The sequence below is a fragment of the Python bivittatus genome, unplaced genomic scaffold, assembly GCF_059951505.1.
Source record: "Python bivittatus isolate LINGU-HERP-01145 unplaced genomic scaffold, Pbiv_v1 ctg000330_np1212, whole genome shotgun sequence".
In the NCBI taxonomy this organism is placed as follows: domain Eukaryota; kingdom Metazoa; phylum Chordata; class Lepidosauria; order Squamata; family Pythonidae; genus Python; species Python bivittatus.
This window is the reverse complement of record NW_028277058.1, coordinates 26475878-26502500: the sequence shown is the minus strand read 5'-3', so window position 1 is coordinate 26502500 and position 26623 is coordinate 26475878. Positions and strand designations below refer to the sequence as shown.

General features: G+C 38.1%; 1 long non-coding RNA gene across 3 annotated transcripts in view; it reads right to left on the bottom strand.

Annotated features, from left to right (window-relative positions):
* LOC112541001 (uncharacterized) overlaps positions 1–26623 on the bottom strand; it is a 176797-nt gene that overhangs the window by 93275 nt on the left and 56899 nt on the right. For 2 of the 3 annotated variants that reach the window (XR_015796323.1, XR_015796324.1), the window contains exon 5: positions 15561–15643. This is a non-coding gene — a long non-coding RNA (uncharacterized LOC112541001). Of the gene's footprint in view, positions 1–11386; positions 12046–15560; positions 15644–26623 lie in introns of those variants that run through there. The other variant, XR_003085038.1, reaches the window with a different exon arrangement.

Below are 26623 nucleotides of genomic sequence, written 5' to 3'. Positions count from 1 at the left end.
TGCTGAACTGTTATTTCTATGGTCCTCCAGAATCAGATCAGAACATACCTCAGTCATTTCTTTCCCTGCCTCAGGTTATGGGAGAGTTACGGCCCTACTGCCATATGTTCCTCAGTTATCCCTTTTGCTGCCCTTAGAACCCCTTCTGATCTGAACAGCTTCCCATAATTTTTAGGTGGAAAACAGATACAGCCTGTTGTGGCAGCCTTAAAATAGACATATTATGGAGAGAGAGAGAGAGAGAGAGAGAGAGAGGGAGAGAGGGAGAGGGAGAGGGAGAGGGAGAGGGAGAGGGAGAGGGAGAGGGAGAGGGAGAGGGAGAGGGAAAGAGAGAGAGAGAGAGAGAGAGAGAGAGAGAGAGAGAGAGAGAGAGAGATTTTCAAACTTCCACCTTCCCAGCAGTGTGGTGTACTGTTAAGATGTTGCATTAGGATGGGACAGATTCAGGTTCAAGTCTACCCTCAGCCACAGAAAGTCACTAAATGACTCTGGAGTAGTCACTGACTCTCTCAGACCAACCTAACCCAGAGGTTGCTAACCCCATTTTATGGGGATAAAATGAATGTGTATCTCCATGTAAGCCCCACCCCCAAAATAAATCCCTGATTACACGTGCAATGTGCCTTTACCACTTTGTAGTCTACTATAAATTGTTAAATATAGTTCTTGGCTACATTTATCACTGATCTATCTAACCATCCAGTCGCACAGATGTTCATATATGAACAAATACAAAAGATAGGTAATCATAATATGCTTACTATACTGACTGCAAATTTTCTTAATATGTAGTAGGATTTTAAGTTCACTATCTATCTATATCTATATCATCTATCTATTTACTCTCTCTTTTTCTCACTCTCTCTCTTCCTTCTATCATGTTCAGGAACTACAAGAAAGGCTAAAATCATGCAAGTTGTGACTTTGCTGATGATAACTGCAGCAAAAGCATGGGTTGATGAAAGTATGTGTATCTTTGAAAGTTTGATATCACTAGCATAATTTTAAAGAAGACGTACTGTCTCCTAAGTACATGTTATAAAGTAATCCCTATGAGCTGCTTACTGAAGCTTCTCTAGCATTCTTGTTTTTGAAATGGAGGCAATAGTTGCCTTTTTTAATATAAAAGATGCTACAGTGCCAACTGTCTAAGGGTTTGTGCATAATATTAAAATCAGTGTAAATTAAGTTGTGGCTGGGTTAAGCTGAGAAATTCTTATATTTTCTGGTAATTAGTGCCTTTGCTATTGATCTGGCACACTATAAACACGACTGTAGTCTGGTTCAATACAGCTGAATATGCTGCAACAAATGCCATAAAATGTGAGAGATATATTTCCGTAATGTGCCAATTGTTTTTGTGCAGATGCTAACATTATGCCAATATGCTGAATATAGAAGCCAATTTTGTGGAACAAACTGGCTTAAAAGAAGGTCACATTGTTTATCATGTTACAGACACTACACTAAGTAGGTTGTTAATGCATTTATGTTCCAGTATACAAGTATTTGTTGTAAGTTGTTGAGGTTACTAATGGAAATGTTAACAGAGTCCACTCACCAGGGTTTCACAACAAAAATTATTTCAACTGTGAATGTAATGTCAAGGTAGTGTCAAGGCATTGCAATTTCTCTTGAGGGTGTAATTTCACTTATATTTTGGTACTTTACAGCTTTTTATCTGAAAAAGATTTGAGTTGAACTAGGAGCCACCTGTTCAGAATCCTGTCTTCAATTTGTGGGACGTTATTTGACAGGATTAAAGATCAAGCTCTCTAAAAGTAAGCAAAAGGTTTACAAAATGAACTTATCTGGCCAGTGTTAAAATATACTGTATGTTGTGGTTTCTGTTAGCTATTAATGGGATTTTTTTTACAGGACTGAATGACAAGATTTTAAGGATCTGTTTATAAGTGGGGAGAGATTTTTTTTGCTTTACTTCCTAGAGAAAGTGATAAATTGGATTACAAAATTGATTTTTTTGATTAAGGTTAAAATATATAGGCTACTTCCTCTGGAAGCTCTTAACAGACTTTTGCTGATTAGGATTGAATAACGACTTTTTACGATTTGATTATTGATAAGGGATGAGATACGAGAATAATAATTTTTTTTTTTTTTATTGAAATACTAGAGAAGGTATTAAGTTACTGAAATTGTCTATACTTGTCTGGAGGGAGGGGAGAATAGTCTTTTATATATCTTCTTTTTCATTTCCTTTTTCCTTCCCCCCCCCCCCATCTCTTCACATTTCTTTTTTTCTTTATTTTTTATATTTTTCTTAGTTTGTATTAATCTTTTATCTTTGTATTTGTAAACTCTAATAAAATTATATTTTTTAAAAAAGAATCCTGTCTTCTCCATCAATAGAGTATCAAGAAAAATAGTCCACAATCACACAGCATATGTAAATAGTGATGGGCACAAGTGATTGGTAAAAGGGTACAGTATGTCTGGCCACATTTTAGAGATCTAATAGAAACAGTCATTGTATGCCCAATTTAAAAGTTTGTCCATGTTTCATCAAAGTTCTTATCAACATAACTGAAATCATTGGAAAAGAATAAGTCCCATTATTTTACATGGGTAAAAGTCAGAATTTACTAGATCCACCAAAATAAATGGAACTTAAATTATTGATGGACTAACTGTAGTTGATCTACTGTAACAAACTGTAGATTTAAGACAGAAATGCATCTTGCCAGCTTAATCTTATTTTCTTATTTTTAATCAAGTAATAGATTTTAGGAATGCAATAGACATAACATATCTCGATTTCAGCAAAGTATTTGACATAGTACTCCATACCATTCTGGACAGGAAACTAATTAAATGTGGGCTGAATTGCATAGCAATTAAATAAATACATAGCTGCTTGAAAAATCATACTCAAGCAATGTTAATCAATGATACCTTAATAAACTGGAAAGAGGTATCAAGTGAAATGCGATCATGTTCAGTCATGGGTTCTCTATATTTCAATATTTGTATTAATGACTTAGAATAAGAAGTGAAAGGAATGATTATGAAATTTACAAGTGACACAAAATTATATGGGATAGATAATATTCTAGAAAATGGCAATAATATTCAAAATGATATTCATAGGTTAGGAAAATGGGCTGAATGTAACATACTGAAATTCAGCATTATCAAATGCATAGTTTTTCAGTTCGGGGAAAAACATACATAAATGTGTAGGATGGGGGATAGCTGACTTGGTAACAGGGTTTAGGGAAAAGATTTCAGAACAGTAGCTTACTGCAAACTAAAACTGAGTCAGTATTGTGATGTGGGTGTTAAAAAGGCAAATACAATTTTAGGCTGCATCAACAGAAGTATAATTTTCAAATCATAACAAATAATAATTTCACTCTACTCTGCTTTCGTCATACTCTATCTTGAGTACTTTGTCCAGTTCTGGGGACCATATTTTAAGGAGGATTCAGAAAAACTGGAATAGGTTTAGAGAAGGGCACAAGAACGATCAAGAGTCTAGAAAATAAGTCCCACAGAAAGAGATTGAAGGAATCCTGAGAACAAAAGACCTAGGAGAGATATGATAGCACTCTTCAAATATCTGAAACAGAAGACTATCAAAAACTGTTTTCTATTGTCCAGGAATGCAGGACACAATAATGGATTTGACTTACAAGAATAGCAATTCCAATTGCATGTTAGAAAAATCTTCTAGCAGTGACACTAATTACCCAGAGAGATGGGAGGCTCTTTTGCATTTGATGTTTTCAGGCAGAAACTAGGTAGAGATGATTTCATTTGCATTTAATTTTGATTCTATTTCTGATGTCCTGTAAGTGGATAGGACCTTTCTCACACTCTGTATGTTGAGGGGTTCTTTAATAGTTTATGCACCAACAAGTTTATGAACCTTATTTCTTTGTTTTCCTGTTGAAAATAATGAGAAGTTACATAATTGATGAGGGCAGTATGTAGCTGTACTGACAAACTGGGATCTGGAGCTGGGGAAACTCTGTAGGTGGCAAAGAGTAAACAAAATCTAAAATTCTAGCCACTGTTGACCATGTTCCTTAGCGATATATATATCACAAAGTTCCTTTGACTTATGCATTGAATATATATATATATATATATATATATATATATATATATATTCAATGCATAAGTCAAAGGAACTTTGATTAAATTTTCAGATTGATTCAAACTGATTTGGACAGCTTTTGCTCATGAACATGTTTTTTGTGCTTGAATTCATTTGAATGAAATGAATTAACTCAGTTCAGATTATTTGACAGAAATGGATCTGAATATCTGAAATTAATTGGATTGATTTTCCAAACTAAACTGCAATTTGAATCAGATAGATTCAACAATCTGAACTGAATAAACCATGCAAATCCAACTAAACATGATTCACACAGGGCTAATATTCATCATATAATGTCTGTGTAAGTACTTTTTCCACACAAAACAGCTAAGAGTACTGCCAAAATAGGTTTTATCTGAATTAATGAATTAGCTGAAGTGCTGAAGTGATTTTGGCAGGGTCAGACTTCCATAAAATTTGAAATTAATACATTCTTTTTTTTTCCTTTAGAAAAAAAAATCTGTTATTGTGAATTGACCTGTAATTAACCCAAGCTACATTTCCTCAGTTCACATTATCCCAGTGTAAAACATTTGGCAAACTGTCTAGAATAATGCAGAAGGGTCCTCATTTTATACATATTTCTAGACTTTGTTGTTGTTGGTTTTTGTATCCATCTTCGCCAAGATCACCCTGTGTATATACTTGTCTAATAAAAACAAACAATAATAATATTTTCCATAATAGAACAGCTATTCTGTTTCAAAACTTTTTCAAAAACGGAAATGCTCCTATTTCCTCTCTAAGGGTTGACAATATCTTTCTACCTCAGCTAAGAATACCTAAACTAACACTTTTTCTCTTTGCTCAAAAATGTGTATGGTTCGATTTTGTAGCCATGCATTTTCTAGTACTTGAACCCTGGTGGAATTCATCCTATATTTCAGCCTATCATCTGATGGCTAGTAATGGGAAAAGAAAGAATCAGAGCAGTGGGTTGCTCTTTCTTTGTCCCTACTTGTCATGGTCCTCCATTCTAATGCAAGCCACAGATTTATTTTAATGCTCTGTCAAAATTTGCCTTGCAATTTTTTAAACGTTTTCTTCCTCTGCAGTGCAGGCAAACAAACTGGCTTCTCTTTTTCCTTCCTCATTTTCAGGTACTTGAATGTCTTTTGAGTTTTAATGGTATTTTTGAGATTACTTTATTGCTGGAGACAGTGGAAGGGGCTTCTGCCAATGCTGTTGTTTCTATCGCACAGATTTCCATATTGCCGCAGAGTCATTGGTGTCCTGATAATCAAATAGGCACAAGAACACTCTTTCCCCCTCATGAGAATTTCACTACAGTTCTGCTCTCCTCTGCATGAAATGTCAAAAGACAAAACAAAACAAAAAACCCAACAAAAACAAAAAACAAAAAAACCCTTTTGCATCAAGCTGAGTGGTGGTAGGAAAACAAAAAATGCATTTTATCTACCATACTTAGGTGACCCTGTTGCTCTGGCTTTTGTTCTACCATATTAATGCAATCTTCTAATTTTGGTCAATTAAGCCCACCATGTTCTCTCATGATGTTGGTTAATTAACTTTGTATGTGAGCAGGACTTTATTTGGTGTTTTCAGTTTTTCTTTCTTTTTTTCTTTTTCCATTTTAATGGAAGCATTTTCTTCATGATTGATTATCTGTGGTCGCTCATAAGATGCATTGTGTTAGGGAAGAGTTTTAAACGTGAGATAATCAGAGAAACCTTAATTGGGTCTGAACACAAATATACGTAATACCTTTAAAAGTTTAAAAGTTTAGTTCATAGACTAAAAATGTACAAAGAGTAGAATTTGTTGAGATTCACGAACAAATTCTAGTCTTTGTACATTCAGTAAACATGCAGGGTAATACTTTGGGATTCAGGAGATTAATTAGGTTCAAGCAGCTGAACCTACAAAGTGCTGCTGCTTCCACAGGCAAATTAACCTGGACAAAATATCTAATGACACAAGTTCCATAAGCCTAACATTAGTGAAAAAGATTTACAGCAAAGGAAGTAGTTCAATAATCCCATTAGCCCCTACCTAAGTCTTTTAGGCCTTAGACTCATTTTTGAGACATGCCATAACAAAAGAATACACAGGTAGAAGATCCAGAGCGACAATTGCTCTAATTCTAACCTACCCACAATTTCTTTCTTGCTTTGTTTATTCACTGAATTTCTGCACCACTTTTTGACCATATACTGTATGCTACTGAAAGTAGGTGTAAAATAAAAATTAATGTTAAAACCAAAGTCTAGAAGCAAATCAGTTAAGTGCATAGACACAGTCCCAAGGCCCTGCTCTTGGGTCCCTTTTGCCCTAGTCACTTCTCATTTGGACTAGTGCAGGGTTCCTCAAGATGGGTGGACTTCAACTTCCAGAATTCCCCAGCCAGCAAGGGGAATTCTGGGAGTTGAAGTCCACCCATCTTAAGATTGCCAAGATTGAGGAACCCTGGACTAGTGCAATGTAGTCTATAAGGGACTGACATCAAGACCACATGAAGCTTCAACTGGTCTAGAAAGCAGCAGCATATGCAGTTTTGGGCTCCTCATGGTTCCCCATGTTATACCACTGCTGCATGAGTTGCGCTAGCTCCCTGTTTCTTTCTGGGTACATTTCAAGGTGTACTCTCTTCTTTAAAGCCAGGTTATTTGAGGGACCACCTCTCTCTGAGGATATCTACTCATCTCACTAGATTGGATAAGGTGGGTGTGCTCCAAGCCCCCACTATTAAATATTGTCATCTGGTGGAAACTAGGGAAGTGAGCCTTTTCCATAGCTGCCCCTACCCTATGTACAGCCTCCCTCGAGATATGGATCGCCCCTAACTTTTTTGTCTTCTGGAAGACCATTAAGACCTGGCTTTTCCCTCAAGTACTGGGCATGATAGGAAGTGAACCCAGCATTATTATTTTTTTTAGTTTTTTGAGAGGATACTGTTATGACACTGATGGTGTATTATATTTTTAATCTTGTTTTTTTTTAATTATTTGTGTGTTTGTTAGCCACCTTGAGTTGTTGTATATAATATAGGGAACCATATACATTTTTCAAACAAACAAATAAGCAAATACTTGAAGGCTAAATCTAGCTGGGCTTTCCTTGACAGACAGTTCCATTTCTCTTGTTAAGGTCCTCCTTCCATTCAATCAATTTATTTTTGACAACTGATAAATATCTGAAGAAAATGCCACATATCTCCCTCAACCCACCATATCCAAAGAAAACATTCCCCTGCCATGGCCGTTTGGTGTTCATAGGCAACACTGTGATATATGTGATATTTTTATCACCTTTATGCATCTAATTTTTTTTAATATTCAGCAGTGTCATATTTAAAAAACAACAACATTTTAGAAGAAGAGAAGGAAAACAACTCAGCCCTCAGCAGACTTCAAGATGAATTCCATAGAGCAATTTATCAACTATGATGTCCTTGAAATTATTTTTCAGACATGGAAGTTGGTTTAGGGTTGCTGAAATGTTTGTGTGAATCCTCTTCTATAATAACAAAAGACCTATTAGACATGCAATGCTAAGCTACAATGTTCTGGGAGTAAACTTTGATAAACCCTATGCATGGATAGTACCCATCCACCTTCCTTGTGATATAGATAGAAGAAGAGTGGAAATGTCAATTAATTCACTAGCACTCTTGTTTCATTTGGATTTTGAAAAGTTTCTTTTTCTAACAGCCCAGGAACATAAACTACAATTTAATCCTAAAGGAAATCTAACATGTTGTTGGAATCTATGACCAAAGAAAGACACCACAGGAAAGAACAACGTTACTGATATTCTTTATGTGTAGCCACTTGTCTCATAACCATGGTAAACAATGTACATGTTGAGTTCAAAGGAATAATATAATACAGGTAAAAGGATAATATTAAAGAAGTGTAACTTCTTTTGATTTTTTTTTTTTTTGGTAGAAGTCTTACCATACAGTACTTATTCCGCCCTCCATTTGGGAAAATGTTTATTTTCCCAAAGATGCTATTTTTCTTGCAATTCCATTCTAACTTGCCAAGTAGATTGCTAGTATTTCTACACCTAATTTAGAGTGCTGTTGTCACCTTTGAAGCCCTCATTGGCATAATAATTTTTTCAGGAATCATCAATACCTGATGTGAACTTGCTCAGGCTCTAAAACTGGCCAAGAAATTCTGTTAATGTTTCCACTGTTAAAATCAGATAGATAGATAGATAGATAGATAGATAGATAGATAGATAGATAGATAGATAGATAGATAGATAGATTGATTGATTGATTGATTGATTACTTTATTGGCCAAGTATGAGACATACAAGGAATTTGACTTCGATGCAAAAAACTCTCAATGTGTTTGCATAGCATCAGGAAATAATAATAAAAAGTAATAACATTATATACTAAAACTATGCAATCAGAAGAGGAGAATTGGAGGAAGAATAATACTATGGCTATTGACTAACATATATTCATTTTTAAAAGGAGAAGCTATTGTCTAGCATATATTCACATTTAACAGAGCATTATCAGTCACATCTTGGCAGTCATATCTTATCATGCAATGTCAACTAGTTTGTCATGCTGCAATTAGGTCCTCAGGAGAGCAATGGCATGAGGGAAAAAACTGTTCCGGTGCCTAGATGTTTTAGCATATGGTGCTCTGTAGCGCCGTCCTGAGGGAAGAAGTTGAAACAATTTATGTCCAGGATGAGAGGGATCTGCAGATATCTTCTCTGCCCTCCTTTTGACCCTCACAGTATACAGATCTTCTATAGAAGGCAAGCAGATTGCAATTATTCTTTCTGCAGACTTAACTAACCATTGGAGTCTGTTTCTGTCCTGTTTGGTTGCGAAGTCAAACCAAACAGTTATAGAGGAACAGATAACAGACTCAATTGTTCCGCTATAAAACTGTACCAAAAGCTCCTGAGATAATTTAAACTTCCTAAGTTGACAGAGGAAGAATATCCTTTGTTGTGCCTTTTTGATGATGTTAAGCATCCATTTCAGGTCTTGGGAGATTATAGAACCCAAGAACTTGAAGGACTCTACTACTGATACTGGGCTGTCGAGTATAGTAAGGAGAGGGGAATTAGAAGGGCTCTTCTTAAAATCTACAATCATCTCCACAGTTTTGAGTGTATTCCGTTCCAAGTTGTTATGACAATACCACAAGACCAGTTGTTGAACCTCCTGTCTGTATGCTGACTCATCTCCATTTCAAATAAGACCAATGATAGATGTATCATCTGCAAATTTCAGAACTTTGACAAAAGAGCCTTTTGAGGTGCAGTCATTGGTGTAGAGGGAGAAAAGCAACTGGGAGAGCACACATACCTGAGGGTCCCCTGTACTGATTAACCGGGTACTGGATATAGTTTTGCCTAACCCCACATGTTATTTCCTATCTGTTAGAAAGCTGATTATCCACCTACAGGTATGGTCAGGCACAGTAAGCTGGATCAGTTTGTTGTAAAGGATTTCTGGAATAATAGTTATAAATGCTGAGCTGAAGTCCACAAAAAGAACTCGTGCATAAGACTCCGGAGGTTCAAGGTGTTGCAGAATATAGTGTAAGGCCATGTTAACAGCATAATCTACTGACCTATTTCCTTGATAAGCAACTGCAATGGATCTAACAGGGGATCCATGATGGCTCTTAGGTGAGCCAGCACTAACCTCTCAAAGGTCTTCATAACTACAGATGTCAGTGCAACAGGTCTATAGTCATTCAGCTCGCTGATGGAGGATTTCTTAGGAACTGGAATGATTGTAGAGCTTTTAAAGCAAGAAGGGACATAACACATCTCCAGCGATTTATTAAAAATATGTGTGAAAACAGGGGCCAGTTGTTCTGCACAAACTTTCAGACAGGAGGTGGTCACACCATCTGGGCCTGGAGCTTTTCCAATCTTTTGTTTTTGAAATAGATCTCACACTTCTTTTTCTAGGATCACCAGAGGTAAGGGACCTAGGGAATTGGGAATAGGGGTAGAGACGTTTGATGCTAATGATGTATCTGAAATACAATTGGTAGCAGCAGATAGCAGTTGTTCCTCCTCAAACCTGCAGTAAAACATATTGAGGTCATCTGCCAATTGACGACTCTCTTCAGTCAAGAGAGGTGAGTTGTTATAGCCGATTATGTTCTTCAGGCTTTTCCACACAGTTGCAGGATCATTTGCCGAAAACTGATTTTTCAGCTTTTCTGAGTAATTTCTCTTTGCCGCCTTAATCTCTCTCATAAATACATTTCTAGTCCGATTATACATAATCCTGTCCCCATTCTTATAGGCCTCCTCCTTGTCACGAAGGAACTGTTTGAGCTTTGGTGCGAACCACAGCTTATTGTTATTATACATATATATATTTTTGGGGGGCACACACATGCCCTCCCAAAAGCTAATGTAAGATGTCACAGCATGAGTATACTCATCCAGATCTGCCGAGGCAGCTTCAAAAACATTCCAGTCTGTGCACTCTAAGTAGGCCTGTAGGTTTAACTTAGCATTATCAGACCATATCTTCACTGGTTTAATCATAGGCTTTGCTATTTTAAGTCTCTGCCTGTAGGTGGAAATGAGATGGATCATACAATGATCAGATAATCCAATTGCTGCACGTGGTATAGAGCGGTAGGTTCCCTTTAATGTAGTGTAACAATGATCCAATGTATTCTTGCCTCTAGTAGGACAACTGACATGTTGTATATATCTGGGCAACTTGTAAATAAGATTAGTACTGTTAAAGTCTCCTAAAACAATAAGTAAGGAGTCAGAATATTTCTGTTCTATGCCAACTGGTCTGCTAAAGTCTGTATTGTGCTATTTGAGGAAGCAGGAGGTATATAAACTTACGGTAGGTAGAGTTAGATAGTAGGAACAAGAGAGAAACTTTGGCCTTCTTCATTATGAGATGTTATGTATTAAATTTATACACATATAAATGGGACATTGATAGAGAACCCTTGGCTGTCTAAGAAAGTTTATAAGAACATACCATTTCACTCTTTGAACATTTTTTCTCTTTTGAAAGTATTTCTAAAACAAATTTTCTTTCATCAAATTGAATTTTAAAAATGCAGTTAAAAATAAATGCAGAATTATTTTCTACCCAACATTAATAAAATATATATTAAATAATAAAATATGTACAAATCACAAGTGGGTGAAAATATGAGCTGGTCTCATCACTTTCATTTGATTAGACTCAAGAGCTCTTAGCCTATATTCATAGAGCGCCTCTTTTTCTCCCTGCCATAAATTGCTGTTCTTTCTCTGAGAAATGCTTTGGCTCCCTGGAGGAAATGGGGAGGCAGGGAAAGAATTAAGAGTGACTGGAATCACAAAATGTTATCCAGCTTTTATTAAAAGGAACCACATTATTTTCAAAAGTCTGTGGAAAACAGGAATGATAGGACATGTTAGACAGTGATACTCTGGTTTTCATTTCATATTTGAGATAGATAGATTCTGCCTGCTTTCAATGTACAGAAATTTTTAAGGTTTCTTTCTTTGCCATCTTCTTTCATAACGTGTTATGTTCTCCCCACTTAATTTTGCTTTGGAACATAATCCATCCAATTAAAATTCTAAAACAAGCAAACATAAAATAGTCTGACAAATGTAAGATTCTTAAATTTTGCTTCAGCTGCTGGCATTCCCTTACACAATGAAGATAAAATTTAACCTTTAGTTGCAGGAAAGGGATGGAAAGAATGAGTTTGAAAAATTTTGAAATCAGAACTAAATGGTGGAAACATCATCAAAGCAATCAATACCTGGGCAGTCCCCATTATACAATATACAGCAGGAATAGTTGACTGGACACAGATGGAACTTGATAGCTTGGATGGAAAACAAGGAAACTAATGACAATATGCCATACTCTACATCCAAAAAGTGATATTGATCAGCTGAATTTGCCAAGAGCCGAAATGGGCAGAGGACTCCTACAGGTGAAACAAAGTATGGAGAAAGAAAAACATGGCTTGAATGACTATATTCAAAGAACTCTTATTGAAGTCAGTCAAGGAAAGCTTTTGAAAACAATAAAGATGAAGGCTTGGTATAGAAAATAAACAAAAACTGATTTGTTAATTGGAAAAACAAGCCAATGCATGGTCAATACTTGAAGGATATAGAAAGAAAAGCCAATAAAAATGCCACGTGGAGTTGGTTAACTTTAGGAGTGTTAAAGAAAGAAACTGAAGGCTTTATTTTAGCTGCTCAAGGACAAGCTTTGCCTACTAATGGCATGAAAGTGAAAATTCAACATGTAACAAACAACAGTAAATGTCACCTTGCTAGGATTCAGGAAAAACAATTGTAAAAAATTATGAAATACTGGGACCTGCAGGTAGAAGTTGAATGCTCATGGAAAAAGAAATCTGCTGTTATGCCAATTGTGATTGGAGCCCTTGGAGCAATACCTAAAGGACTCCTTCAATATTTGGAAATTTTGAATTTAATGGATGCCCTAATTTTACCAAAAGAACAAAAACAAAAACAAAAAAATCCTGCTTGGAACTACCTATATCCTCAGATGCTACCTTAATAATTCTTAGGTCCTTGGTTAGGACTTGAATTATTAAGTTGCCACCAGTCTTTGATGCGAATCTAATTGTAGATTACCCAGTACAGGCAGTCCCCAGGTTAAGAACGAGATCTGTTTCTAAGTCTGTCTTTAACTCGAATTTGTATGTAAGTTGGAACTCGTACTTACAAAAGGGCTGCATATTATTAAAAATGGCAGATGGTGTTCTCTTTCCTTGAGCCGATGAACCACTGAAGCCGAGCAATGTTTTCATGAACTACTGAAAACAGGCTTTATATTAAAAATGTGTGACTTCAGCGGTTCATGAAAACATTGTGCGCTGTCCTCCATTTTTAGTAATAGGCAACCCATTCGTAAGATGATGATGATGATGATGATGATGATGATGATGATGATGATGATGATGATGATGATAGAAAGGGGGTCAGATTGAAAGTCTTATTTAGACATTAATTTGATTGCTTAAAGTTGGCGTTTTAATAAGTGTCAGAGAGGAATCACCATTACCTTGCCTCTATGCAAGGCCCAGTGGGCAATTGCAGTAACACAAAGTTTGAGAATCCCCATGATGTATAGATTAAAATTCCATTATTAAAAGTGAATAGTATATTTATTTCTTGCTTACCCCCAACCCAAATGAAATAATTAGCTTGATGGGGGGAAGTGTCCCAGAAATTCATTTATCATTTTAGAGGATCATAGTACCATAAAGTTTGAGAACCCCTGGTGTAAGGGCTGCAAACATATAAAGAGCTGGGAATGTATCCTGACTTCATGCCTTTCTGTATGATCTGAGACCTTGCATACATCTCCAAATCTGCATCTGCAAATATTGATCCCTATTACAACATACGTTACTTAGACACAATTCATTAAAAGCTTTCAGAAATAACTGGTAATATAAATAGTTTCTCTTCCTGCTGACCAGTCTCCAAGTTATTCCATTTCTTTAATTAGCGCATTATGAACTTTCAAATCATTTTGAGAAAAGAAGATCACAATAACAAAAGAAATTCATGTATTTAATACATATGTAGGCAATAGGGATATCTAGACTTTTGAAGGATTCTGCAAATGGACTGATTTACAAGGAAAAAACTGTTTTGTTTTCTTTTTCAAGTATGGGTGGTGGTGGTAGGGGAACAGCATAGAAGTCTTAATCATAGCTCAAATACAGGCTGAAGGCTGCATCATGGGGATAATATGAATTTTAGAGCTGCTTTAAGAATGAAGATTTTTAAAAGTAGCAAAGAAAGATTCAGGTAGAATTTTCTGTACATTCATGCATTATATTGAGAAAGAGTTGAGTCTGATTTTAGGAAAAAAAAATGACTTAGCTCTTGCTTCAAGCAGAACAATTTATTTGATTTATGTGTTGGCCATTTCCTTTGAAAGAGGAGATGGTAGAAAAAAAGTGGGATAATGTAATGGTAGTGTGATCTTCAAAACTTTCTTTTTCATTGTCTCTTTAGTAGGAAAGCAGAATATTTGGAAATCTGGTAGATTGTCATTTTTCTTCCTAATTCTGGGCTTTTATATTGGCGCCCCCCAATACCACTACTTCTATTAAGCCTTGGAATACATTGTTTTGGGCAAAGGACTTTACATAATAGTTATTCTTATGTTCTACAAGCTTTTAAAATATTTTTAACATCTTAAGTATAATAAGTTAAAAAAATTGTTCTGAATATAACTGCAGCCATGTACAGCCAACTATGACTACAAATGAGTTAATAGAATTGGTTATTTCATCTTTATCTCATTGTAAAGCTCAGCTCAGACTGAAAACTCTTTAAGCTTATAGTTACTCTTTGGAGAGGAAAAGGCATTTATAGTCAGTGCTGGAATATTAATGTCAAATGAAATTATGAAAGTCTTCATTGTTTTTGTTAAGAGTATAGACCTAAATGCCATGACAATTTGTTTTCTTGTCTTCAAGCCCAATGAAATACTCCCTCTTCCAATATGTCAAGTACTTTCAGTAGCTCTGCATGCACTCCCTTAGAACAGCAAGGCTGGCCATCCTTTCATTCCCATGTCCAGGTCAAATTATCCTACATTTTACAAGATCACCCAATAGTGCTAAGTTTGGCAATCTCATTCTGAGCTCTTGCAAGATCTTACCTTCTTGTGACCACTCATGATAGATGCCAGTGTAGCCCTGAGAGTGCTGAAATCTTATGAGAATTCATGTGAGACCACCAAAATCTCAAAAGACAGTGGGCAAAAGAAATAATTTGAAGAGTTATTGTGCCTTTTGGAGGCCAGCAGAAGTTTGATGCATAAGAATGCCATGTGGCTAACTCTTCATCTAGAATGAACACAGAGCTACAGTCTCTTTCTCAAAAAGTTTATCAAGAGTGGCCCATAGCATGCTGCCATCTTGAGGACATTTTATGTGGTTGAGAATATCAGGATCCAGCTAATGTGATGTAAGTTCACCATTACAGTCAGTTAGTAGGTGTTTCCTGTGCCTGTCCTGTTTTTTTTTTTCCCCCCTTTTCCCCCACTCACAGAGTGAAGAGATTGTTAATCTTCCTGAGTTGCTTTTCTCTGCAGTGCAGTGGGGCCCTAAAAGTGCTAACTGCAAGTTAACAAGCTAAGCTCTGTGACCTTAATTAGTTGCTGGCAGCTGTTGCCTGAAATTGACAGGACACTAATCAATTTCACACTAAAAGCTTTTGCTTGCTTCCTAAGCAGCTTGTAGTGAGTGTGCTAGGTAAACAGCTGGCGCTACTGCATTCCTTTCAATGCATTCCCTATTGTGTGCCTGCTTACTCTCTTTAATCCCTTCCTCTCCAATTAATGTAAATAAAAAAATTGTTTTCTTGCTAAGTATCCCAGCTTCAGGGTAAGCATTCTAAAGGGCAAGAGAGTGGGGAAAATGGGCTATAAGATTTGCCCTCTTACCTGGCTTCCTTATGAGTTGAGTTCTGTAAATCTTCCTCGCCATTTGGGCTCAGGTGACAGTTTGAGATCATATCCTTCTGATGCTGTAAAGCAAAGGAAAGCTGAAGAAAGATTGTAAATGGTCACATGATTTTTCTCTTAGTGACTATTTTGCTTAACCACCAAGTTGCTGGTCCCAATTGTGGTCGCTAAATGAGGACTATATGTATATGTTCAAGCAGAGTTCTAGTGTTGACATTTGAACTTTTTCCTGATATGTACATCTTAACAAGCAATTTCCCATGATTCTTCGTCATTTTCACCAGTATACAGATTTTTCTATAAGTGTTTCGTCCTAATAGAATTCATATTGTGTATTTTTGCATATGTGCATCTTCCTAACATAATTCATAGTTCATGACATTTTTTTAAAAAGATCGTTTTCTGTTCATGCTGCTCAAATTTATATTTAGGTTCACTGTGATTGACTCTGCTGTGACTATGGTACTTGTTTAGCCAAAAACAAAATATTTGGCAAACCTTATTTTGATTCATTTTAAAATAATAAATAATAATGATTGGATAAAATCTAACATGATTTTCAGATATGCTAAAACCTTAATTGAGGAGCCTTGTTAGCTGTTTGAGGGAAGGACTTTTGGTACTTAAGATTAGAGTTAAATCCACTGGTTAATCAACACCAAAGTAGTTTAGCATTAGTAAGGAGTTCAAAATGCATTTTGCAAAATGCAACAAACTAAACTGAATAACAAAATGATAGGCATTTTGATGAGAAAACCCATTTAAAGGCTACATTATGCCATTAAGCCTAGAACTTGTTCCCTTTCCCTCCTACCCCCCAAAAAGTGAGCACACTATTTCCATCAAGCCTTATATGTTTTGCAACAACACAGTGATAGTTCTCAAGAGAAAAAAAGTCTTATTTGTCCTCTATTAATAACACTAGCAGAATACTGATCTCTGCATACTGATACTTGGTTAGAATGGTATTCACTGAACTTGGGAAGTTGTCATAAAGTTGTAGATTTGTGCCAGCTACATCAAATAATGACCAACAGGGGCTCAAATAAAGAATAAACATTTAGCTTATCTAACTTTTACATGCCTGAGGAACTGATCTGAAAAATAACATAAGATCAGTAATACACTAGAGGGCACCAGAATCTCAAGTTCCGAGTCCCCCACCCTCCCATCCCACCAACTTTGGGAAATTTCATTCCTGAAAAACATTTCCTTTCTGTCTTTATTTAAATATGGTGGGGGTGGGAGAGAAAGAGAGAACACCCTGGCAATAAAATTAGGCCTAACTCAAGCACAATTAAGAAAAAATAGGGAATATTTGTGAATCAACTGCAACAGCCATCTATCATTTAGAAAATATACATTTAAGACAATACGAAAAGAATCAAGTCAACCCTACAGTAACATTTCCTTTAATAGGAAATTCTGCAGATAAAGCCAAATCAGACTCTTAAGTCTGTCCAGTGCAAAGGATGATTAATACCTTGATCATACTGCTTCTACACATTATGTACTATAACTAGCTGCTTGGTAATCAGAAAGAAGACTAATTCCCTGGCTCTGATGGGAATGGTTTAACATTATAGCCAAATGTACTCATTTTTTATTAGTTTTATAAACCCAACCAAAGAAGGATTTAGATTACACAGAACTCTAAATAGAAAATTAATCCCAAAACACAAACAAGCAAAACACAAACACACACACACACACACACACACACACACATCAAAACCCAGACTAAAAGCCATTCTGTACTGTAGGTTTGTCTCCTGGGCTGCTCCTGGTTGTTCCTGAAGCTGACTTAATAAATTCCAGCCAAGACTGGTATGAGATTGGGGCAGATTTGTGCTCAGTCTGGACTCGAGCCACCACAGAGCCTGTCCTGCCCTTCCCATCAGTACAGGGAAGGCAAGCCTTAGTGTCTGGTTCCTCTGTGGGTGTGTCTCCCAGTGTCTGCTTTTTCTTTTTAGAGATTTTTCTCTCTCATTAGGGTCCATTTTTTTCTTTTGCTTTCCCAGATATTTGCACATTGAAAGTTCTCTTCCTACCTTTCCACAATCTCTCCTTTGACATCAACACCTACCTATATAAAGAACAGGGTACCTGAAAATTCATTACAAAAAATTGTATAGACCAAATGTATTTATTTATTATGACATTTATACCCTGTCTTTCTTCAACCTGCTTGCATGATAATTCCTCTTTTCTTTTTTTTTTTCTCATAACAAACTGAGCTGAGATAGGATAACTGGCTGAAAATATTCAGTGAATTCTGAGGTCAAGGGGAAACTTCAACCTGACTATCCCTAATCCAAGTCAAATGTCTTGCCATTAAAGTACACTGGTATTAGTGTAAATTGTGTAAACCGATATAGAAACATGGCCCAAAAAGTTGTAGTTGGCCAAAGAAGATAGAATGAAGCCAAAATAGACAGATTTGTTCTTCTCTTCTTGGAGCAGCTTTTCATGTTGTATAGAAACAATAAGAGTTAAGCATGATTAACAATGTGCATTCATGCTCTCTGCACAAATATAGCTGCTCTGGAGGGAATTCACACATTTCTCTGAGGGGAAGTACACAGTTCCTTTTCCGTATACAAATAATCATCTTTTCATTGGTCAAAGAACTTCACATAGATATTCTTGTTGTAGGCCTTATATTTGCAAGGTAGCAGACTAGTGCTATCCCTGTATTTCATGAGGCTGTAGGGCTGAAGTGGAGGTAGACTGGATTGCCTGAACAGAGTTCATATTACAGTGAGATATGGTCCTCTGTCATTTCATTTTGCTAGGAAAGGTACTGGAGTGGTGACATTCAACTGAAAGGAGAGACAAATGAGGAGGCAATGCTACATCTAAACAGATTTGCATTGTCCTATATATTAATATGTTAATTTTCAGGCTGCTGATTGTTATGTAGTGAATAGGAATAATATGTGTCCATGAGAAAAGTATCAGGCCCAGGTCAGTAAAAGGACACACTTTCAAAAAATCTTTGGAATTCTCCTTCAAAGGCCACTGGGAAATGCTCAGTGAATGAAGCACACCAGTTCAGCTACAAAGGGGAAAGTCAGCAGAAGAAAGGGAGAATGTTGGAACTTCTTTAAAATTGACTAACAGTTGCAGTACATTCTGTAACATTTTATTATTCCCTGTAATAAGTAAATGTCCCTAAATAAACATTTTGGCCCGTATCATCATTCAGTCATGGGTACTTTCTCTGTCTATCATCTCTACATAGTTGGCCTCCTCTATGTATCGGTCCACTAACCCACTGAATATTTGGGCAAGAAGGCAGCACTGCTGGCCATAGATGAAAGAAGCTTCCTTGTGCTTCATTATAGCAAGGTAATATTATCCCAGCTGGCTTGAATGGATGCTCACATGTGACTAGGGCTGGTCCTATTATTAGGCAAAAGGAGATATCTGACTCAGGCATTAGATGATAGAAGGCAAGAAATAAAGATTAGAAAATAGATATATGTCTGTGCCTATCTGTAAACTTCCTAAAATACATTGTCCCATCATTTATGCTTAAAATATATTCTACTGTCTCTCTGGTTGGCTTCTGTACATAGGAGGGTATTAGATTGTTCTTTAGGCTGGATCTTGTCCTTTGTCCTTAGTGTGACATTTATTGAGGAAATAAATAGAAGTTAATAAAGACAGTGAAGCCAAGGCATGGAGAAAGTGACAAAATACAAAATCTGCATCAATTCTCATTTGGCCAATTTAATTTTGGAATGGTTGCAAGTTAATATTAATGGTAAACAGAAACTGTTGGAATGATGAGTGCAGTTCAGAGAAATCAACATTTGCAATCTTCATGTTCAGCCACATAAATGATTTACAGGGGGAAAATAAACAGTATTAAATTTGCAAATGATAATATATTGGAAAATGCAGAGAAACAGTAGTGTGAGTAGATAAATAATAAAATAGTGTATCAAGGGATGGGACACAACAGAGAAGATGCATTTTTGAACTAGAAAAACACATACATTTTGTTTGATGGGAGAAAAATCACAATACAGATTCTCAGCTGGAGAAAAAAGTATTTGGAAAGCAGCATTGGAAAGAATATGGAATTAATAACTGTCACCAGTAAGTATTTTCATTGTGATATTATAATATCACAAATATTGTGGTACTGAAAAATCAGCTAAGAGAACAACAAAAGCTACAGCGGTGAGCCCATCAATGTTTTTCACAGGGACAATGCAGCTGAACCTTAGTTGTATGGATAATCCCAAAACTGGGGGACTCGGGCGGGGGGTGTCCTTACTTTATCAGAAAACCAACTCATTTAACTCTGGAACTGGTTTTGCGAATGGTGACTCTATAGCCTACAAAAGTGTTGTCCAAACTTGGCCACTTTAAGATGAGTGGACTTCAAGTCCCAGAATTCCCCAGCCAGCCATGCTGGCTGGGGAATTCGGGAGTTGAAGTCCACTCATCTTAAAGTGGCCAAGTTTGGACAACACTGGCCTACAAGAAAGTGCATCATTATGGAACATGTACACCCTCACCCATATGCTCTGTCACCCATATGATATTTTACATCTATCATAGGGAGTTACTTAGTAACACTGAGACATATTTTATTACCATTTTTGTGTCTGGGTGCAGTTTCTAAAACCCATTTTCCTGCCTGGAGTCTTAATTGAACTCAGGTGGTATTGTTCATTCTTGGCTTGCACAATCATTTCCTGCAGTGCAGGCTGATTGTTAACATTTCCATCCTGACATGGCTCAATTTTACTCTCACTTTATGGTATTCATTAAAAAAGATAGTATAAGATGAGAAGCAGCAGTGAAATGCATCTATTGTACATGTGGTTGTCATAGCTAAATAGTACAAATCATCTTCCTGAATGGTTATGTTTGTAGATATAGTGGCAAGTTGTTTAGAAACGTTTAGAAATACCTGGTTATTGTGTGTGTGGGTGCATGCATGCATGCATATTCATGCAGTCATATGTAAAAAAAAAAAAAAGTTTCCATGTACCTAAATTTAGACTACGTTTTTAAAAAGAAAAGAAAAATCTGCACCCCTATGACTAAGCAGAGCTCACATGGGTTGGTTTTGCTTTGGATGGAGAATCATCTGCATAATTCATGCTGAATAATCATGCAGCTGAAATAAATAGGAAAAAAAAAGTAATTTTGAAGAAAATCCATAATCAATTTGTGAGATGAAACTTGTTGCCAAGGTAGTATAAGCTACAGAGCCAAGTTTCCCTATACAGTACATCAATTTACCTTCTAATTAAATTACACGCCTACTTCTTCTAGGGTAACAGACATTTATCTTTGCTCCCCAGTGAAATCTAAATTTTCTACAGTTGTTGGTTAACACACAAGTTATTCCTTTGAGCTGCAGATGACTCTCAGTTGCAAATTCAGGGAAGATTCCATGCTGATTCAGTGGTCCAATTTCAGCTAAACACAGGCACATTGGAGCGTATTTTTGAAATATTAGAATCAACATATCCAATATACATAAGTGATTCAAGCTATACCTGTACTGATTAGCAGGATCCACATGGGTGGTACCATACTGTTATTTAGTCACCCTTTCCGACTAGCAGCGCTCTATCTTGCCTAACGAATCTGGAATAAAGGATTAACTATTCAAAATGGTGCAGGACTACTATGGTGACCAGAAGAAGATGAGGAATTTGTGGGGGGTGGCCTATGATTGGCATTTTTATATTGTTTGTTAATTTATTTTGTGATTTGCAGTGCTGGGTGGTTCTTTACCATCCTTTAGAGGGCAGAGGGCAGTGGTTTTATATTTACTGGCCTCTTTGCAAAGCCCCGGTAGCCCTCAGAACCCTGACACTGCCAGCTTCCTGACGGTGATGTGGTGCTGGAGTTGGAGGCCAGCTTGGAGGTGGAGGCGGAGATGGCGACCATGATAATAGCGCAGGTGAGTTGGGGAGTTGTGGATTGGAAGAGGTGATGGCCATCACAGCTGCAGAAGCCAAAGATTTGCCCCAACAGCAGAGGTCAGAGGTTGGACTGAGTCTGGACCAGGACCACGGAGGCACCAGGGAGGCCAACTGGAATGTGGGGTGCTGCTAGGCTATGAGTGAAGAGGTCTGGGGCTGGATGTGGTTTGGTCATTCTGGAGCCCATTCCTGACATCAGTTATGGTTGGGAGGAATAGGCAGGGTCTCTGACTGCCTGGTGGGCTGCCTGTGACATCACTGGTGCTGGCAGAATCTGCTGCTGCCCCCTGCCAACCTGAGGGGAACCTTTCAATGTGGACTTGCATTTCTGGTGATCTGGCTCCCTTGAATGCTTTTGCCCAGCAAGGAGGTGCCCTGAAGTGGACTTGAAAGGACTTAGATTGGGGTGGCAGTGTTGGACTGTGTGGTGTTTTTGGCATCAGAAGATCTGTGCTGTGCCCATGGAGCTTTATGGGAATATCCTCTGTATTGAAGCTGAATATTGGCCCACTGGCTCTCCCTCTTGGACTTAGGGACTGGCACCTTGACCTTCTAGCAAGTTTATCATGTTCTCTTATTTGGTAGCGGGGAGACTGGGATTGTTGAGATGTTGAGGGTACTGTTCCAGTAGCCTGAGTTTCCCCCTTGGGCTGCCAAGTGCCACGGCAGGTGCAGCCTGAGGTGGGGTCAGTGATCTTATCCATGTTTTAATAGTACATGAAGCAGCTGATATAGCCTGTATTACCAAAAAATTCAGGGGCCAGGAGCAGGTGGGAAATGTGCCCACATGAATTTCAGGTTTGCACCAGCTATGACTCTGGGGGAGAGAGGTGGGGTGGCAGTTGTCATCTATGTGTTGTTATTGGCTTTCAGAAGTTCTGTCCTGCAGATAACCAAATGTGATACTCTCTGGCTGTAGGAAACAGGATTGTTGCTATTATACTGACATCCCTGCTGCCCAGTGTCTTCCCTGCCTGAACTGCTGGATTTCATTGCTAGGTTGGTGGTTGAGACCCCAAGGCTTATGGTTCTTTGGGGATTTCAACCTACTCCTGAGTGTGGCTCAGGAGTTCATGGCCTCCACTGTAGGCCTGACGCATACCAGAGGTCACATAATTGTCTTTTTTTTTTTCTTGCAACAATTGAAATATGGTAAGGTTTTGGAAGAAATCATAAGTCCAGTGCCATGGTTGAATCACTGATAGCTTTTTGGCATGCGGGTGCCACCCCCTCAGCCTTGAAGGAGACTGGGATGTGCCCTTTCATTCAGAACCCATTACTGTACTCAACCCTGGACAATCATTGTCCAATCTCCAACCTTCCCTTATGAGGAAGGGTGATGGAGAGGATGGTTGGCTTCACCTTCAGAGGACCCTGGAAGAAGCAGATTATTTAGACCAATTTTAGTCAGGTTTCAGGCTAGGGTTTAGTATAGAGACAGCATTAGTCATGCTTGCTGGTGACAGAGCTGGGATGGAACTGCTGCAACTATCTTAGTGTGTCTTGACCTTTTAATGGCTTTTGATACCATTCAACTGGCTGCAGGGGGTGGGGGTAGGAGGTATTGCTTTATGGTGGTTCTATGTTAGGCCCACCAAGTAAAGCAGACTAGGAAATCAGCTCCACAGGAAGGGAAAAAACTACTTTTATTGAGATTGGCTATAATAACAGATTATAAATCTGTCAGATTGTGCTGTATGTCCTCTTCCTTCTTATAGTTAAGCTATAGGGAGGTGTATGCCTCAGCCATTTCTGAATGTTATCTGATAATTTTGGACTTAAGAAATGCTTCAGCCCCTTTTGCCTAGGCAACAGTTACTGCATACCTCCATCAAAGTAATCTTTGTTACTGTCTATGTTCTCCTTCTTTCTCTTTGTCCAGTTTCAACTAGTGTTGACAGGTGGTGAAAGGTCATGCTCGCAACCACTTACTTGCAGGATTCAATGCTTTCCTCCTTCTGTTTAGCATCTACATGAAATCTCTGGCTTATGTCATTCATCTCTTTGGGGCCAGGTATCCCCAACATGCTGATGAGACCCAGCCACACATCTTGACCCCAGGCTGGCTGAATGATGCAGTTAAGTACTAACCCAGTACCTGGAGGCTGTGCAAGTCTGGATGGGGAAGAACTGACTAAGGCTCAAGCCTGATAAGACCAAGTGGTTGCCCTCCCCACAAGATGGAGAGATAGTCCATTGACAACTCTCAGTGGGGTTGCCCATCCCCATTCAAGACTTGTGAGCAATCTGGGGGTCCTCTTGGACTCTCAGCTCCTGTTTAAAAAACAGGTGGAATCTGTGGCCAAGAGGGCCTTTGCACAAATACATCCAGTGTGTCAGTTGTGCTCTTTCCTGGACTGAGAAGCACTTCTGATAGTCACTTATGCCCTGGTAACCTCATGATTAGATTACTGTAATGCACTCTACATGGGGGCTGCACTTGAAGACCATCCAGAAGTTATAGCTGGTTCAGAATGCAGTTGCATGGGCAGTGATGAGGGTTCCACATTATGTTACCCCATTGCTTCACAAGCCATACTGGTTACCAGTTGGTGTCAGGTGTAATTCAAGGTGCTGGCAATCACTTTTTAAAGCTCTTCATGGCTTAGGGCCTGGCCATCTGAGGGACCATGTGCCTCCAGTTGTCTTTGCCTACCCAGTATGGTCAAGCAGGATGGGGGCACTCCAGGTCCTGTCAGTTAAGAAATGTTATCTTGTGGGACTCAGGAAGACACCTAGTTTGTTGCAGCACCTGCCTCTGGAATGATGACCCCTGAGAGATTTGTGTGGTTCCCACCCTTAAGTTGTTTTAGAAATTGTTGAAGACCTGGTTCTTCTCCCAGGCCATGGTCACAGGGTGATTTGTGGAGCTCCCTTCAGTTATGGTGGTCTATAGTTGATGTTTTGCTCTGGATTTATATGTAATGTTTTTATTGCTGCCTAGAGTTGTTAAGGAGTCAGGCAGCCTTGAAATTTGATTAAATAAATAAATAAAGGTAGAGGAAGATCTCACTGGTATCAATTATGTACCATACATGATCAAATATATCTGCAACACACATTCCACACTGAAGTTCTAGCTAGAGAGGATTCACATTTACTGAGTAGCACCAACTTTGCTCCTAGTGACATATGCAATTTGCCTGCAGCCAAAACATTAGCTAGTCCACTGCCCAAATGTATGGGCTCCTTTGAGGAATGCCATCTGGATCTATCAATCACTGTGTCATATAATGTATTCTTAATGCCAGTTTACATTTCTCTGGAAAGGTTATACATTTTGCTTTACATATATTTGGCACTGGGAGCCACCATTTGACAGCCCAAACACTCCATACACCACACATGGCCCAGTTCTACTCACTGAAAATAAGCCTCACTTGATTTGTTACATTAGACTTTTGTTTCTACCGAGCTTGAAAGTTAGACAGATTTGTTTTCCTTTGTTGCTTCTGACATGTTAGACCATCAACATAATCCAGAGCTCATGACAAAAATACATTTATAATGATCCAATCAAGCTTTTAAATAAGTGACATGTAATTCACTTCCACTCTACTCGAAACAAGCCAATGCATACAGCTGCTTACCTGCTGTTATTCACATCACAATCCAAGCAGGATTTCATTTCTTTGGAACTTGCTCTAAGGGGCTTCCACCCATACACATTCTATGAACAGAGCTACACTACCACACAGCATTACTGTTCAAAGAGATGTTCATGTTTGATTACATTTTCAGGAATGTGGATTTCAGAAATTCTCATATGCAAAATTTCATTTGGCTGCAATTTATCTACCAAACCACGTCTTGGGAAATGCAGAAATAATCGATCTTTGAATACCATAAACATGACTTTAACATTATGAACTGTAGATTTTACCATGTATACAAATTCACTTGTGTAGGAAGTTGCAAACTCACAAATTGCAATCACCTACCAATAGGAAATGAATACTGAATACAGTAAAGTACATAGCTAGTTGGTATGTAAAACTAAATACACACCATTCTTCTCCCATAATTTACACATGTTCATATGAAATTAAGAGAGCCAGTTTGGTGTTGTAGTTAAGACTTAGGCTACAAATTGGGAGACCATGAGTTCCAGTCCTGCCTTAGGCACAAAACCAGCTGGTGACCTTGCGCCAGTCACTCTTTCTCAGCCCTAAGAAGGAGGCAATGGCAAACCACTTCCAAAAAAACCTTGCCAAGAAAACTGCAGAAACTTGTCCAGGCAATTGCCAGGAGACAAAAAACTGACTTGAAGGCACATACGCACATATGAACTTAAACACTGGAAAATGAACATAAGACTTGCTTGGCATAGTTGAACTGCATAATATAAGACACATAAAACTGAGCATGTGGCTTTCTGCAATCAGTGATCTGGCAAATAGTATATTTTAGGGTTAGCATTCAAGTGCTGGGAGTATGGGACACATAGCACAGTATGCAGAGAGATAAGCTCCGTGTGAATTTTCAAGTGAATGTAAAAACGTTGGTGATAGTACCTGTCAGTGAGAATCTCTTTCCGCATGCCTTTTCAGATGTTCTGAAGCTTTGAAAAGGGACAATCTATTGTCTAGATTGGGGCATCCCATTCTAAGACCACAAAATAGTTTAGGGAGCACATGTGTGAGATGGACACATCCCTGCTTTCCAAGAGAGAAAAATGGCCAAGAGGCTCAAAAGCACAGTCAGGGTTGAGGGATCCTGGACAACTTGCCTCATGAGAGCCCAGTTAGGCGTATTTGGAGCTTCTGCTTTTCCCAAATATCACTTTACTACACTTTCCTCCTTGCACAGACACCTCTTCGTCTTCCATTTAACAGTTTCAAAAAATGCGAGAGTTCTGCAGAGTGAAAGCATGTGGGGGGGGGGGATGCCTGTGGGCTGTGCACACCTGGGCTTTTCCCTGGTGGTCCAGCCATATAGTACTATAGAGGCTCAGGGAAATGGTTAGGCATCTGCCACCTGGGAAGTTGCCTCACTCTGCTTCCCTGGAGCTGTTGGAGTATAATGAATCTCATAAGACTCACTGCTTGTTATCTGTGAGCTGAGCTGATTTGAATTGGACTCTCC